The following is a 14,249-nucleotide window of genomic DNA, read 5'->3' as shown; positions in this document are numbered from 1 at the left end:
ATCTCTCAACATCTCAGAAAGATCAGCTGATGATTCAGGTCCCAATATAGCAATTATTAGTACAAATAGCGTGCAGGTTTCTAATAAAGATTCACGGCAGCTGCAGCGGTGGGGGAAGAGGAGAGGTTCATGAGCTATTACTCACATGAACATTTGCAAAAGGCGCATGGGATTCACAACTTGGCCCTCACAGACTCCTGCTGTATGGATACACGCCTTAGTAGGACTGTCTGGGGGTTAACGGAGCTCTCATTATATAGAAAACGTGGATAACACCATTTATTAGGTAAGGAATATGTTCGTTGATGAAAGATATAATTGATAGCGAATACACTGGAGGGAGAATTTAACTAAAGTAAGCATTTTCTGGCCAAAATGAAGACATACTTAGGTTGGACACACACTCAGGACAGTGTACCACTCCCCAGCACCCTCCCCTGCCACATTTCAGCCATAAGCTCTATGGACACTTCAAATTAACCTGGGATCATCTGTTCTGAAAGGCACCTTATCCATGGGAAATAGATTTATTTAAAAGATGGAGGAGTCCATTAAAGGCTTTGGGCACTCAGCTGTGGTTCATTAGTCAGTCTGAAGGCACAAGAGCTCTAATAGCTTGTATCCTGCGCACCAGGGAAATGCAACTAAAGAATAAACTTCCTGAGCAATTAATGTCTAATGATATAATTTTGTTAATCTCATTGGAAAGAAATCTAGGATCGAAAGAGGAAACAGAGTGTGTATTTCTCCAGAAGCAACAACAACAGCCTGCGAAGGGTGCTGCGGCCTGGCGGGCAGCGCCCAGAAGAGGCCGGCCCTGTGAGGCGCAGAGCCCGAGCTGATCGAGGCGGGTCGCTGGCTGCAGTGCCACAACACCAGTGTTTCTGAGCAATCCTATGCTCCTGCAGCCCCTGCCTGATTGAATGTTTCATTTCCTTACAAATAAGAAAGTAATGAAGTGCACACAAACACGAGCCTTGGGTACAGGCCAGCGCAGAACCCGCCACACGCAGCAGGGCCGAGCCCGAGTTACGCAGCTCAGCTCAACCTCTGGGAACCACATTCCTCTGGATTAACGCAGATGGTCAGAACAAAAGGAGAAAAAAAAACTAAGCAGGTTGTTCTCTCGGATGGAAAACACTGCCCCACTGGGCCGTGTGGGCTTTCAGTACAAAATACAGCGTCATTACTACGGGTTTTCCCTCCTGAAGTCAACTACATTTTATATTTTTTTTAAGCATTTGACTAATCAACTCTCAGGAAGTCCATTCTGGCACAAAGGTGAAGCTTCACATGTGTATGGCGACCCCACACACTCGGGGATCAGCCTGCCAGCTCTAACGGGCAGCACAGGCTCAGATAATGCAAACCCCTGCACCAGCTGCCCAGCAAAGGGCAACACTTCATATTTTCTGTCATTCCCATTCAATGCGTGCCTTGAAAGAAGCAGGGTCTGGAAAGTACTCACCACCTATCTTGGAACCTCTTCAGGGAAAGTCCACAGGGCTCAAGTGCCTGAAAGGAGAAAACACAAAGCAAACGTTATACATTACGTTAGTTTTCTTCTAAAACAGCCTTCCCATCTCTTACCCTATTCTCTACAGACCAATTTTCCCTGCTGAAAAATAAATCAGAATTTGTCTACATGCAAAAGCTCTGGTTCAATTCTTGCTCTAAACCAAGCAGCAACTGCAACTTTACCACCTGCATTTGCATTTTAATATTCGTCCTCAAAAATGCATGGATTTCACTCAAATTTGGACAGCAAATTCTTCTGGCATTCAAAAATCTGCCAAAACCATCCTGCCTGCCTAACACTTTTTTGTAAAACTCCTCCTTCAAAATAGGCAAGAATCACCTCCAGATGATATCAAAATGCCGCAGTGGAAAGGTTTGCTTGGCTTGTACCTCAAAATACTATCGTGCCAAGATGTGAGAACAGGAGAAAAAGAACTGAAACACGAGGAGGCCCGGTTCAGGATTTCCAGAGCCATTAAGCACTGCTCTAAAAGGGCAGGAATCAATTCTCTATCAGTTGAGTATGCTTCTCCCAAAAGCAGAGTAGTATCATTTGCATCCCTTCAGCATCTGCCAGCTACGAATGCTGTGGTTCATCAGCACTTAGCAAGTCACAGAGAAGAGCACCACAAGTGAGCTCACCCCCTCCTGCGATTTGTAATCTCCCCAAGTCTGTGGATCAGGCAACCAAAAACCGCTTCAAATCCCATAGAGACATCCACGATTTCCCCCACTACTCCTCCAGCCTGATGCCTCCAGCCCCACCACCTCTGGTGTTTCCTGTGAGACCCTTGTCTGACCCAGCAGCCCCACAACTTCTGCCAAAAAACCCCACTGGGCTTGGGACCCTACTTCTGGCTGCTCCCTCCACCCCTAAGCAACACATTCGGTCTTCCCAACGCAAAACCCCAGCCACAGAGACCCGAAAAATCAACCAAGCCTCCTTCTTCAACAATGTGCCATCCCTACAAGTAGGAATTCCTTCCTTTTGTGGTACCACTACAGCCATGGGGCACTTCTTTGCACCAACCACAAGGCAAAAGGTTCACCAAAATTTCCCTCCCGTAGCTTCCTCCTGAGAATATCAGAGCAGTGGCAAAAACCCAGCTAGGATCAAAGCACATCACATCATCTGCTCTCCTGCTCTCCACACGAGCGGTTACCCTGCTGGAGAAGGCAATTAGCATGTCTGACATGATTTGTTCCAGACTAATCCATGCTGACTGTTACTCAGAAGCACCCAGAAGATGCTTAGGTAGGAAATAATTTATTAACTTCCAGGAAAATCCTGTAATAAAAATCGGGCTGTACTGTAATTCCATCTCTGCCTTTTTAGACATTGTAGCTCTGTGTTTTTGCTGTCTCGTACTTATGGGAACCTCACAAATTCTTTTCAGGTCTTCAGAAATAGTCACCACGAAGAAACTGAAATGCACCGAAGCCAGCTGAAATCAGGCTCCTTCCACAAACCATGAGAAAGAGACAATTGGCATGGCCACAAAGTCGGAGCATCCTGCAGGACCGGGGGCCACCAGCCACCTTTTGGATGCGCCCTCTGGCCCCATCACTGCTGGTGCTGGTTGCCCAGCTTCTGCTGAAGATCCCAACCCTCCCACACGTCCTCGCAGCAGCTGGAGGATCCTATTATAAAAATCCTTCCCTAAGGGCCAGAAAAGCTGGAACGAAAAATAATAATAATAATAAACCTTATGAGAGTGCTCCTTAAATGGTTCTTTTCCTATTTTATGCCCATATCTTCCTCCTTTCCGTGCAGATGCTAACTCCATCAGTCTTCTGTTCACAGGAAGGAAGAGCAGGACTTCACAAAAGTGTCCATTGCTCTTGAGATGGCCAGAAGGCACTCACAGAGCATTTAAACCAAGAGTTTTAGCTTCAGCGTCTCAGGAGGAAAACCTATTACCCTCATTTTTTACAGGAATGGATGTTAAAATCACCACAAGCTGCTGACCCTATGAAACCCACAACAGGCCTCATGGAATAGTGCATCAAGATTATTTGTCTGCATTTATATGTTCAAAAAAAATACCATTCCCCAGTCCTTACCTACATTTTTGCAGTCCTAAAGACTTTGGGGAAAAATAATAATAAAAAATACGCTGCATATAATCACCCCAAACCTTTGTTCCTGCCGGGTGGAGTAGAGGCTAAGTGCCCACCACACGTTAATCTCTGTGTTAACAGCACAAGAAGTCTTTAAACCCACTGCCAATTAAAAGTAAGGTATAATTGAATTAGCAGAAGCAACTTATGGCAGAAATTCAATTACGAAGCAGAATTAAAGGAAGAGATGTCAGTAACTTTTGGAGGCTGGGCAGGAAGAGGCGAGTGCATCCATCTACTATTTTCAGAGCTGTCAGGAGAAAGCTTAAGGAGGAGGAGATGCAGAATCAGAGCGGTTTGGGTTGGAAGGGGCCTTAAAGGCCACCTAACTCCAACCCCTGCCATGGGCAGGGACACCTCCCACCAGCCCAGGTTGCCCAAAGCCCCATCCAGCCCTGCAGTGTGCTTGGACCTGCCTCAGCCTGCACCAACATGGCTGTACACATCTTTTTTTTTTCCTTTTGGCCTCGTTTTCCAAGCTGAATGTAACCTTTTTCCATTCCTTCACTTCTCAGGCATTATATCCGGAGCAGGTTTCTTTCCACACAAGGGAGAAGCCTCAAGTGTTGCAGGTCCTTCTCCTCCTCTCACCCCGCCACCCTCTCGCCCTGCTGGGTTCGAATTCCCCTTCATTTCCCCCTGTCCGATGCTGTTCTTGCTTAACCTCAGTGCCGATCGCTGGCGATGCCCGCCCACACCTCCAAAGTTCAGCTTTCGTAACTGCATTAATCAAAATCAACACTGACAGCAACGTTGCTGCGTTTGTGAGCGGTGTCACCCGCCTGCAAGCAGGCATGGAAATAACCCCCAGCACCGTGCTGTGCTCCCGGACTTACGATTTCTTTTTTCAACCAGAATCTGCTGTTTTATTAAAACGCGTTGTGTTTTTTTTCCTCTTTTTACAGCGTGAGGAAACTCTCGGAGGGCTCTCTCCTCCAGGTTGCTTTGTTTTCTTTGACGCCTGTAGATCAAATAAAGAGGAGCCTGTCGCTTCCCCCTGTCTGTCGGAGGATTTTCACTCCCCAGGCTCATTTCCAACCCACCTCAATCCCGGGGATCACTCACACTGCTCGTAGTACTCACAGCTGGCCTGCTGCAGGCTGGCTCTCCTTGGCTCCTGGGCAGGTTTCGCAGCCTGTAGCAAGCTCCAGGCTGCTACGGCTACAGCTTTAGGCTCATTTGGAAGCTAATTCAGGAGTTCTCCTCAATATCCTGCCCTGACTGCGGCACGGATATACCTCAGTCTGCATGTCCCCAGAGGGCTGGCACTGCTCAGAGGAATTTCCGTCGTGTTGCAGCAGCCTGGAGTGCTGTCCCTCCTTGCTCTGCTTCGGATGCTGCTGCTGGCACCTCTCCCAGCACCGTGTGCCTGCAATGGGCCCACACGAGCCTTGCAATGGGATAACTGATGTATGGAGACCCAGCAGCATCCCCTGGCACGCTGCAGGAGCGTGTGGTTAAGTTGGAGGTGGAATTTCATGCACATTGGGCAAGCCAACAAGCCCTGAGAGCGGGGCAGAATCCACCTGCCTGCTTAGATGCCAGCTCTCCAGGTGAGGCCGAGACCCACCTCTCTGTCTGGAAGACCTTGCCTGCAGCTCGTGCTCCAACCCCACTGCAAAACGCTGCAGCTGGGAGCACAGCAGCCACAGAAGTCCTGTGAGGCAACCCCATCCATCTCCTTCACTCTAAGTGTGAAGTTTTAACAGCCCGAGCCACCCCACCACGCTCCACTGCACGCCTGCTGTGCTGGAGCACTCTTCACAGCGCGGGCACAAAAAGCTTGCACCTAAATTGGTAGAAAATGAGGTCCGGAGTGAGTTACTGCTGTCCCACCTCCAAAAAGCCATGCTCTGAGCATCCCCAAGGTTTATTTATTGAACACAGCTGCACTGGAGTGGTTCAAGCACGGAGTGAGGAACAGCCTGAAGTGTGCGCTACCTTATCTCGGGCCGATGCTATCGCAACACAAACACGTGTCCGTGCCAGGCTCGGGAGGACGACGGGGGAACCCAGGAGAACAGAAAGCCCGTGCAAAGGGAAAACCTGCCCTGCTGACAACCAGACTGCACTCATCTCACTGCAGGTGGCTGTGATTCCCCTGTCTCGGAGGAGTTTTGCTCACTTTAACCAGAAGGTGAAGACTGCATTTAATGTTACACATCGTATTTGGCTCGCTTACGTCCTGCCAAGGCAACACTCACAACGCTGGCCACCAAGGATGACTGCACGCACTCCACAGAGCGAGGATGCTACACAGCCACCTCTCCAAGTCATCAAGCAATCGGTATTTGCAGCCCTCAGCCCGGTTTCACGCCAGAAAAACTACTCAGCTCATTAAACATGTCCCAAAAAAGCCCAGGGGCATACAGAAGCTTTCCAAATTCAGAGGCAAGGAAGGCTTTTTCAGGGCAGCAGCAGTGCTGAGACTGGCAGCCAGGCTGGGTACGTTGATGTTACCCTGTACTGGATCCCCAAAGTAAGCTGGGTGAGTTCACAAACTGCACTCAATTCCCAGAGAAGCTGCGTGGACGTAAAAGGAGGGAAGTCAGGTAAGGAAATGCTAATACTCCACTGCGACTGAACACATGAAACTTTATTAAATCTAATTTGAAGTGTCAGAACAAGATGAATTGTTTGCAATTAAATATTTTTCTCTTTCTGAACTGCAGAGTTTCTTTCCTTTATGTTTTTTTTTCCCCAAAAAAAACACCACTGACAGATGCCACGTACTGCCTGGTCGTGCTTGGACACAAGAGCCCAGCCGATAACTACAAAGGATACGGGCAGCTGGGGACAGAACAGTGCCAATAACCCAATTATTGACCCTATTTCCTCTTCTCAACTTTTTCCCCATGCAGTTAACAGAATTATGTCACCGCGCATTCATTGCCCAGGAAGTTTATCTCTGTCTTCCCCTTCCAGTCTTGCTTTTCATTTGCATTTCCCCTCTTCGCAGGATGCTCTAAACTAAACATTACATGCGAGTTACACTACACAGGCTCGGGAGGAACGGAGCACATAGGGGAGGTCACGGGAAGGGAGGTAGCTGCTGAGCAAATCTGATTTTAGCAGACGCATGGGGCATGGTGTCAACTGAGTTTTATTAAAGGAGATGGCAAATTTGCATCAGCTAAGATATTGGGTGAGGAGATGCAACCCAGCAGTGGTTGAAAGAGTAACGAAGTTTCCAAGGACTGAACAAAGCATGAATTTATTCAAAAAAACAAATTAGAGTGATCGATGCCGTTATGGTACAGGTGTGGTGCTGCATATAACCCTAATGGCCTCTGCATCCTCGGGTTGTTTTATGCTACATAAAAATGCAGATTCCCTGCTCTCCAGTTGTGGGATACGCCGCTGAGTTTAAATTGAGTTCATCACAAGCTAGTGCTCCTGGACAGATCATGTGTTCTTTTTAAAAATTACTCCTTCTTGCCTTTATAATTACAAGGGGAAAACCGCCTTGAAAGCAAAGCAAAAAGCAGAGGCACTGGTGGCTTGCTAACCCTCCAGAGAGGATGCAAAGCAGCATTAAGAACAAAACTCCCTGTACGCCTCCATCATCACCTTACAGCCTGTAAAATACCAGCGGGAGGATGAGGACAAAGGGTTTCCCTGCTTGCCTGCTGCCCTCGCCCCACGGCACACCTCGGCACAGTTTGTCCCACCTCCAGGTGCCTTGTTTGGGGACGTGGAGATGGGGCTCACCCAGCGGGGTGACACCTTCCCAGGAGCCACGGGGACACGCAGGTGACAGCACTGGAAGTGACAGTGGAGGAGAGCACTGGCAGGGCACAGGGCGATGGGAGGACTTGCTCCTTCTCCAGCAGCTACGGCAGCAGCTCCTCCACAAAGGGCACTGGGGCTCCAGGCAGCTGGTGTGGGATAAATAGCATGAAGTGGTGGCAGATGGGTGCCTCAGCCCTTCACATCCTGCATCACAGAGTCACAGAACTATCCGTGTTAGAAAAGACCTTTAATTTCATCAAGTCCAACCAGCAACCTGACCTACCGAGTCCCATCGCTGTCCCGTGGTGCCACATCCACACGTCTCTGGAATACCTCCAGGCATGGGGACTCCACCACTTCCTCACGCAGCCCGTTCCAAGGCTTCACCACCCTCTCCATGAAGAAATTCTTCCTGATATCCAAACTAAACACCCCCTGGTGCAACTGGAGACCACCTCGGCTGATGCTTTGTGTTTCCATCTCACGGCTGTTACACCAGCCCACGCTCTACTCAAAGCCCCCTGAGCAGCCCTAGCAAATAGCCCAGCCTACGTGCATACAGCTCAAGCTGCAGGAGAACAAGAACAGAACTTTTTGTAATGTTTCATGAACCCCTTGAGCAGGTAACAGGGAGCACTTTTGCCAGAAACGTGCCTCCCTACCCTTTTGTCAGGAGAGTCCCCACCCCATCAATTCTTGAGGGCCCAACAGCAGCCTTTGGCGACGGGCAGTGTCCTCCTGCAAAGTCTCCTCTGCTCATCCTCTCGGAAACTCTTGAAACTGGAAACAGCTGGAATGAAACCCAATTTCCATTTCAAAATAAGTAAGTAAAACCCCTCTGAGCCACCTCCTGACAACCACGGAGTGCCCCGGCCTGGTGCCGAGGAGCGTGGCCTTCCTTCCCCATGGGCCACCAAAGCCCTTGCCCGTGCCCGGCTCTCCGGGGCCACCAAAGGCCTGAAGTCACCATTTCCAACCCCTTTTTGTATTTTGTCTGAGTGCTTTTTTAAAGATAAACTCCTACACGGAGGATCACTGGCTTTCCGGAAAGCTCTTCAGCATCCCTCAGAAGCAAACCTGACATCTATTAGCTCGAGAGCGACAAAACAGCCCAGCAGAAATCAAAGCAGCGGCTAATCACCGAGAGAGAGCCTTTTATGCTGATTCCACTTCCTTCATCCCTCTCCTCCGTGCAGCAACCGCAGCCACCTCTCCACAAGAGCATTACAAGGGCAGGTGCCAGGGAGAGGAAACTCAAACCAGGCGGTGGCACAAACCATTTCAGAAGACGCTCAAACTGGGATAAAGCCTTTTCCAGCGTCTTCTAATATATTTAGCAGATGTTGCTTGCAGGCCCTTTCCAAAGCACCGTGAAGTGTGCTGACTCCCTGCTTGCCTTCTTGTGAGCTTCTTCGAGCTCGCATTTAATAACCGAGCTCCGTGCAGCTGGCTGTGCGTGCACAGCGTCCTCCCCGCTGACTCCCACTCCCCTCTCGCACGCACGCAGCTCCTGCAATCAGCCCCAAACTGCTCCCCGGCCTCCAAGCTGGAGTTTGCTTCGCTCCCCCAGGATACGCTTTCTTCTGCGACACACAAAATGAGACCTTTCGAGAAATGCCATTTACCTGCTGATTAAAAACAAATGCCTGGATAAAGGGAAAAAGCAAAGGATGCCCTGCCAGCGAGAAGCGCTCCGACGGCGGCTAGCCGCAGCGCCACCAGCAGCAGCAGCAAGCTCTCTCCCTTCGCACAACGGGAGCGCTGCCAAGAAGAGAGAATCCTGCTCACAATGCCCTTTAGGAAAAAAAAAAAATAGGGAAAAAAAAAAGCCTGCTACCTCGGAGCAATGAGAAGCATCCATTCTGCACAGACACGCTGGGCTGTGTGGAGCAGAGGTGAATGAGAGGCACGGCTCGCAGCACCCCCGTGCCGCCCGCTCCTGGCCCCCAGTTTTTTTTTCCTCACCCTCCTCCCACCTCTGCCACCCCCGCCTATGCTCAAATGCCTCTGCAGGAGCCACGTGCTGACTTCCAAGCATCGGCGAGACGTATTTCCTCAGCCCATGCCCGAGCTACGCCATCCATCACAGTCAGCAGCACCGCTCCTAATTCCTGCAGACCACGAGGGTTTGGCGTTTGCACAAGGGCGCACACGGACTCGCTCCCTCTCCCCCGGCGTTCACGACGAAATGTTTCCTGCACTTCCACTTGTGGAATTATGTTCCCGCTGCTGGCATGGCTGGGGACTCAAAAACAAACACCTTTGCCACTCCGACTAGCACACGGGTCAGATAAACACGTTGTCTGAAACAAAAACACCCTCAAATTGCAAAAGCAGCTGCCCGTGTTCGGCCGTGGCTCCTGGCACAGCCGCCAGGATCTCGCTACGCCTCATTTCCAGCACACATCTCTGAAGGTGCAAACCACGCTGCTGATACTCAGCCTCCCACCCTCTAAGTCTCCAGATGTCCCTGTCACCAAAACCAGTGTTCTCCAACCCGGACAGAGTTTTGAATCGTTGCCATCAGCCTCAAACACCTTTCTCAAGAGGTTAAGGCTACAGCAACCAAAATACAGGCAGGAGTCCATTGATCTGGCTGCGCCGCTTCCCATTCGGCCAGCCTCATCTCCGGTGGAAAGACCGGGCAGAAAAGAGGGCCTCCTAAAACTGTGGTTGTAGAAATCACCCCCCAAAAAATCAAAGCTCTCAAAAGATGGTGCACTGACTGCATTGATTGAATTCCTTGCTTCTTTTTTTTTTTTTGACTTTAAAAAGAAACACCCCTACCAGGCGTGTGGATTGAATAGCCCCAAAGCACCATTTGCCATCTCTTCCACCACAGTTATCCCGCATACCTACAAACCCACCACGCTAGTTACGAGCACCATTTCTTACTGCTAACAGCTTATTTCATGCCATGCAGTCCAGGAGAAGTGCAATATTTCTCAGGTTACGAGCTGGATCCGGCATCTCGGCTCCTGCCTTCTAATTCCAGCGCGGACAAGGCAAGGGAATGCATAATTCATCGCGCGGTGGATCCTACAGGTCTCCAAGTCACAGACACTGAACTTCCAGAAAGCTAATGTTTCCGGGAGATTCAGCTGAAGAATTTAGCCTAATTTTAGCCACTGCTAAAAGAAGCAGGAGCTCCTTGGTGGAGTGTTTGGCCCCATTGTTTAAAGATTCAGGGTGGCTTTGCCACTGGAGCGTGACAACGGGCAGATATTTATCTGGGAAAGTCAAGAAATGCAGAAATCAATGAGTTAATTAGGAGGTTAGCACAACACAACCGACCCATAAAGGCTTTTATTCACCAAAAAGCTGATAAGGTGAAGATAATTGTTTGCATTCGTTGTACTCTCGGGGTTGGCAGAGGGTTATTGGAACGACGGAAATTTCAGACATTGATTTAAAACATTTTCTGCTCATTAAAGCTAAAACCCAACAATTTCGCAAGAAACGCATGGCGTAGGATCCCACCCAACACAGTCAACATGAGCTGCGATAAATCACCTCTTGCCAACAGAAATTAACTTCGGGTTGAATTAAGCCCCACAAAGATCCTCAAGTTGGGCACTGCAAGTATTTTCTAACATGGGCAATGAACAAAGAAACGGGTCCCACACACAAACGCTACAGGAAGCATAGTAGGAACAAGAGAAAAAAAAGCATATTAAGAAAAAAAAAAAAAGTCTGTTTTTCTTAAATTCACTGGAAAACACATTGCATTTGTTACTGGTTCTGACCTAAGAGTCATGTCTGAAGGGAAGCCCAGGTGTGAGCGATCCTCTTCCCGTGAGTATCAGCGCATCTCGCACGCACAGACAGCACAACCTCATTCCTTACAGCCTCGTGTCACTACAGGCAAGAGAAGCAGCCTATCATATAGAATTTTAAATCAGATCGCCCACTTGGTCTACCAGCATTCCCGTCTCACTCGAGGCAGGGCAATCAGCACTGAAAAGAGTATTGTCTCGCTTGGGAAACACGATAAATCATGATCATGCAGCGCGAACACTTCTCATCGCAACCATTTCTAAGCACAGATTGCATGCTTTTTTTTTTTTTTTTCCCTTTTTGCCCCTGAATTTGGGCAGCAGCAGCTGCCTGCCCTGCCAGCCCGAGCAGAGATGTTCCTCTAGGCTGACAAGTTAGGAGCATCCCCCCGCTGCAGCTGGGCGAACTCTTCCCAGCGCTGCCTCCATCGCCTCCCCGAGCAGACCGCGCCGTGCCAACAAAAAGCACTTTTTTGGCTGGCACAGCTGACACCAGAGCAGGGCTGCTGCCAGCATTGCGACACCCGTCCTGTCGTGGCACACCCCCCCCAGGTTTCCTACAGTTCTACGCAGAGCCCAACGTTGCATTTAGGGCAAAAACAAAGAGGAGAAGAAAACAGGTGGCGAAAAGAGGCAGCAGGCTGGCCGCTCTCTCTCCATCTAACCTCAGCGGAGCAGTGGACGGATCACCTCCCTTTTTTCCGAGCCTCACAGCACAGGGGGGGATGAAAGGCAGGCAGCTGCTGTCAGACCTGATCCTCTGATGGGGTCCTGAGGAGGAGCGAGGTGCGATGCCATCCCCGACCCCACTGCGGGATGCACGGCACCGTGCTAGGCTCCCCACCCAGTGCAGGGCTTTCGGGGCAACCAACACGTCCCCAAGGCGAGAGGAGCTCAGGAACCCAGCAAACGGCTCCGAGTGGGAAAACTGCAGAATATTTTGGGGAAGGAACAACCGCTTCCTCCTCCGTTTTCCCCGCAGAGAGCACTCCACGTCCCTACCGCGCTTGCATTTGTGAATGGGACTACGGCATCGCGCTCGGCTCCGGCGCTCACCTCTACGTATTGCTGCAGAAAAATAATCATAAAAAAAAAAAAGGATTTTGCCGTAAAGGAGCAGATTATCCAGCTGCCAGCAGGAGACACGGAGCAGCCAGCTGCTCCCCCCAGCAGCCCTTTCACTTTGGGGTGCTGCGTTTCGCCTCCTTTTCCCCAAAAAACCCTACAGAAAGTTCTCCGGGCGCCAAGTCGCTCGCAAATCCTTGGGGTGCAGAGCCCGTCCAGGGCAAGGGGGGGCCCCGGGGTGCCCCCAGCCTCCCTCCAGCACCCAGGGGAGCAGGCAGGGAGCACCGCAGCCTCTTCCCAAGGGCTGCCGAGCTTTTATTTTCCGGAGGGGCCGCCCAAGGAGGAGGCACATAGGAAGGGCGGCTTTCGGGGAGCTGGCTCCAAAGGGGCGAGAGCAAAGCGGGACCCAAACCCCAAATCCACCCCCACCCCAAAAAAATAAAATAAACAAAACCCAAACCCACCCCACTGCCTTACCCGGGGGTCCCCCTCGGCGGCTGCCGGCCGGCTCCTCCCGGGCGAAAGAGGAAATGAGCGGGAGGCGCTCGGCGGGGAGGGACGGCGGCGGCGGAGGAGGAGGAGGAGGAGGAGGAGGAGGAGGGACGGGGAGGAAGGAGCCGCCGAGGGGCCGCGGGGAGCCAGCCGCGGGGCTCCGCTTCCCCGCCGGGGCAGCGGCTCCTCAGCGCCGGGGCGGGGCGCGAGGGGCCCCTCGGGGCCGCCCGTCCGCGGCCGCCGCCATTTGGGGCCGGGCCCGGCCGCCGCCCGCCCCCCCCCCCAGCCCCAGCCCCGGGCAGGAAGCGCGGGGGGTGCGGGGGGCACGGCCGGGAGAAAGTTTGGGGGGCTCGACCCCTTCTTGCTCCGTGCTGCTTCTCGCCTTCATCATTTTTTTTCCCTTTTCTGTACCTCTTCTGTCCTTCTTCTTTCGTTTTTTTTTTTTTTTTCTTTCGTTTTCTTTCCTTTTTTCCCCTTCCTTTTCCCCTCCCTTTTTCTTTTTCTTTTTCTTTTTCTTTTTCTTTTTCTTTTTCTTTTTCTTTTTCTTTTTCTTTTTCTTTTTCTTTTTCTTTTTCTTTTTCTTTTCCTTTCTTTTCCTTTCTTTTCTCTTTTCACCTTTTCCCCTCCCTTTCCTTTCCTTTCCTTTCCTTTCCTTTCCTTTCCTTTCCTTTCCTTTCCTTTCCTTTCCTTTCCTTTCCTTTCCTTTCCTTTCCTTTCCTTTCCTTTCCTTTCCTTTCCTTTCCTTTCCTTTCCTTTCCTTTCCTTTCCTTTCCTCCCCTTTCCTCCCCTTTCCTCCCCTTTCCTCCCCTTTCCTCCCCTTTCCTCCCCTTTCCTCCCCTTTCCTCCCCTTTCCTCCCCTTTCCTCCCCTTTCCTTCCTCCCTTTTCCTTTCCCCTTTTTACCCCTTCCCTTCCCTTCCCTTCCCTTCCCTTCCCTTCCCTTCCCTTCCCTTCCCTTCCCTTCCCTTCCCTTCCCTTCCCTTCCCTTCCCTTCCCTTCCCTTCCCTTCCCTTCCCTTCCCTTCCCTTCCCTTCCCTTCCCCTTCCCTTCCCCTTCCTCTTCCCTTTCCCGTTTTCCTTCCCTTCCCTTCCCATCCCATCCCCTATTTTCAACCCCCAAACAAACAAACAGCCACCCCACCATGTCACCATCTCTCACTAGGCCCTACACTCCCCACCACCAAATTTTCTGGAGTGGAGGAAGGCGAGGGCTGCAGCCCCACACCACACACCTCACCACCAAGCAGGCGATGCCGGCATGCACCCATACCCCTCAAAGTGTCCCCAGTGTCCCAGCCGTGCCCCCAAAAGGCTGGTGGCCCTGCAGGTGAATTCCGTACAGGTGCCAGCAGAGGCAGTGAATGGGGACTCTGCCACCTGGCCAGAGGCAGGTGCTGAGCTCTCAGCAGACCCCATGGCAAAATGGAGAGGATTTAGGGACTGATGCTAATCTGCTTCCCAAGAGAGGTGACTGCTCAGAAATAAGGCCTGCTGAGCAGACAAAGGAATGAATCCTCCTTTTTGGATTTTTTTATTTTCTCCCCAGCT

At 51.0% G+C, this 14,249-nt stretch overlaps 1 protein-coding gene across 2 annotated transcripts in view; it reads right to left on the bottom strand.

Annotated features, from left to right (window-relative positions):
- Positions 1-12,767, bottom strand: part of HPCAL1 (hippocalcin like 1) — a 43,280-nt gene extending 30,513 nt beyond the window's left edge. For both annotated transcript variants that reach the window (XM_032185108.1, XM_032185107.1), the window contains exons 1-2: positions 12,690-12,767; positions 1,469-1,515 (exon numbers count right to left, since the gene is read on the bottom strand). The gene's annotated coding sequence lies outside the window, so the exon portion shown is untranslated. The remainder of the gene's footprint in view (positions 1-1,468; positions 1,516-12,689) is intronic.
- Positions 12,768-14,249: the final 1,482 nt, after the last annotated feature.

This window comes from Aythya fuligula, chromosome 3 (genome assembly GCF_009819795.1).
Source record: "Aythya fuligula isolate bAytFul2 chromosome 3, bAytFul2.pri, whole genome shotgun sequence".
Lineage (NCBI taxonomy): Eukaryota > Metazoa > Chordata > Aves > Anseriformes > Anatidae > Aythya > Aythya fuligula.
Note: the sequence above shows the minus strand (reverse complement) of the source record. Positions and strands in the feature narration are given on the sequence as shown.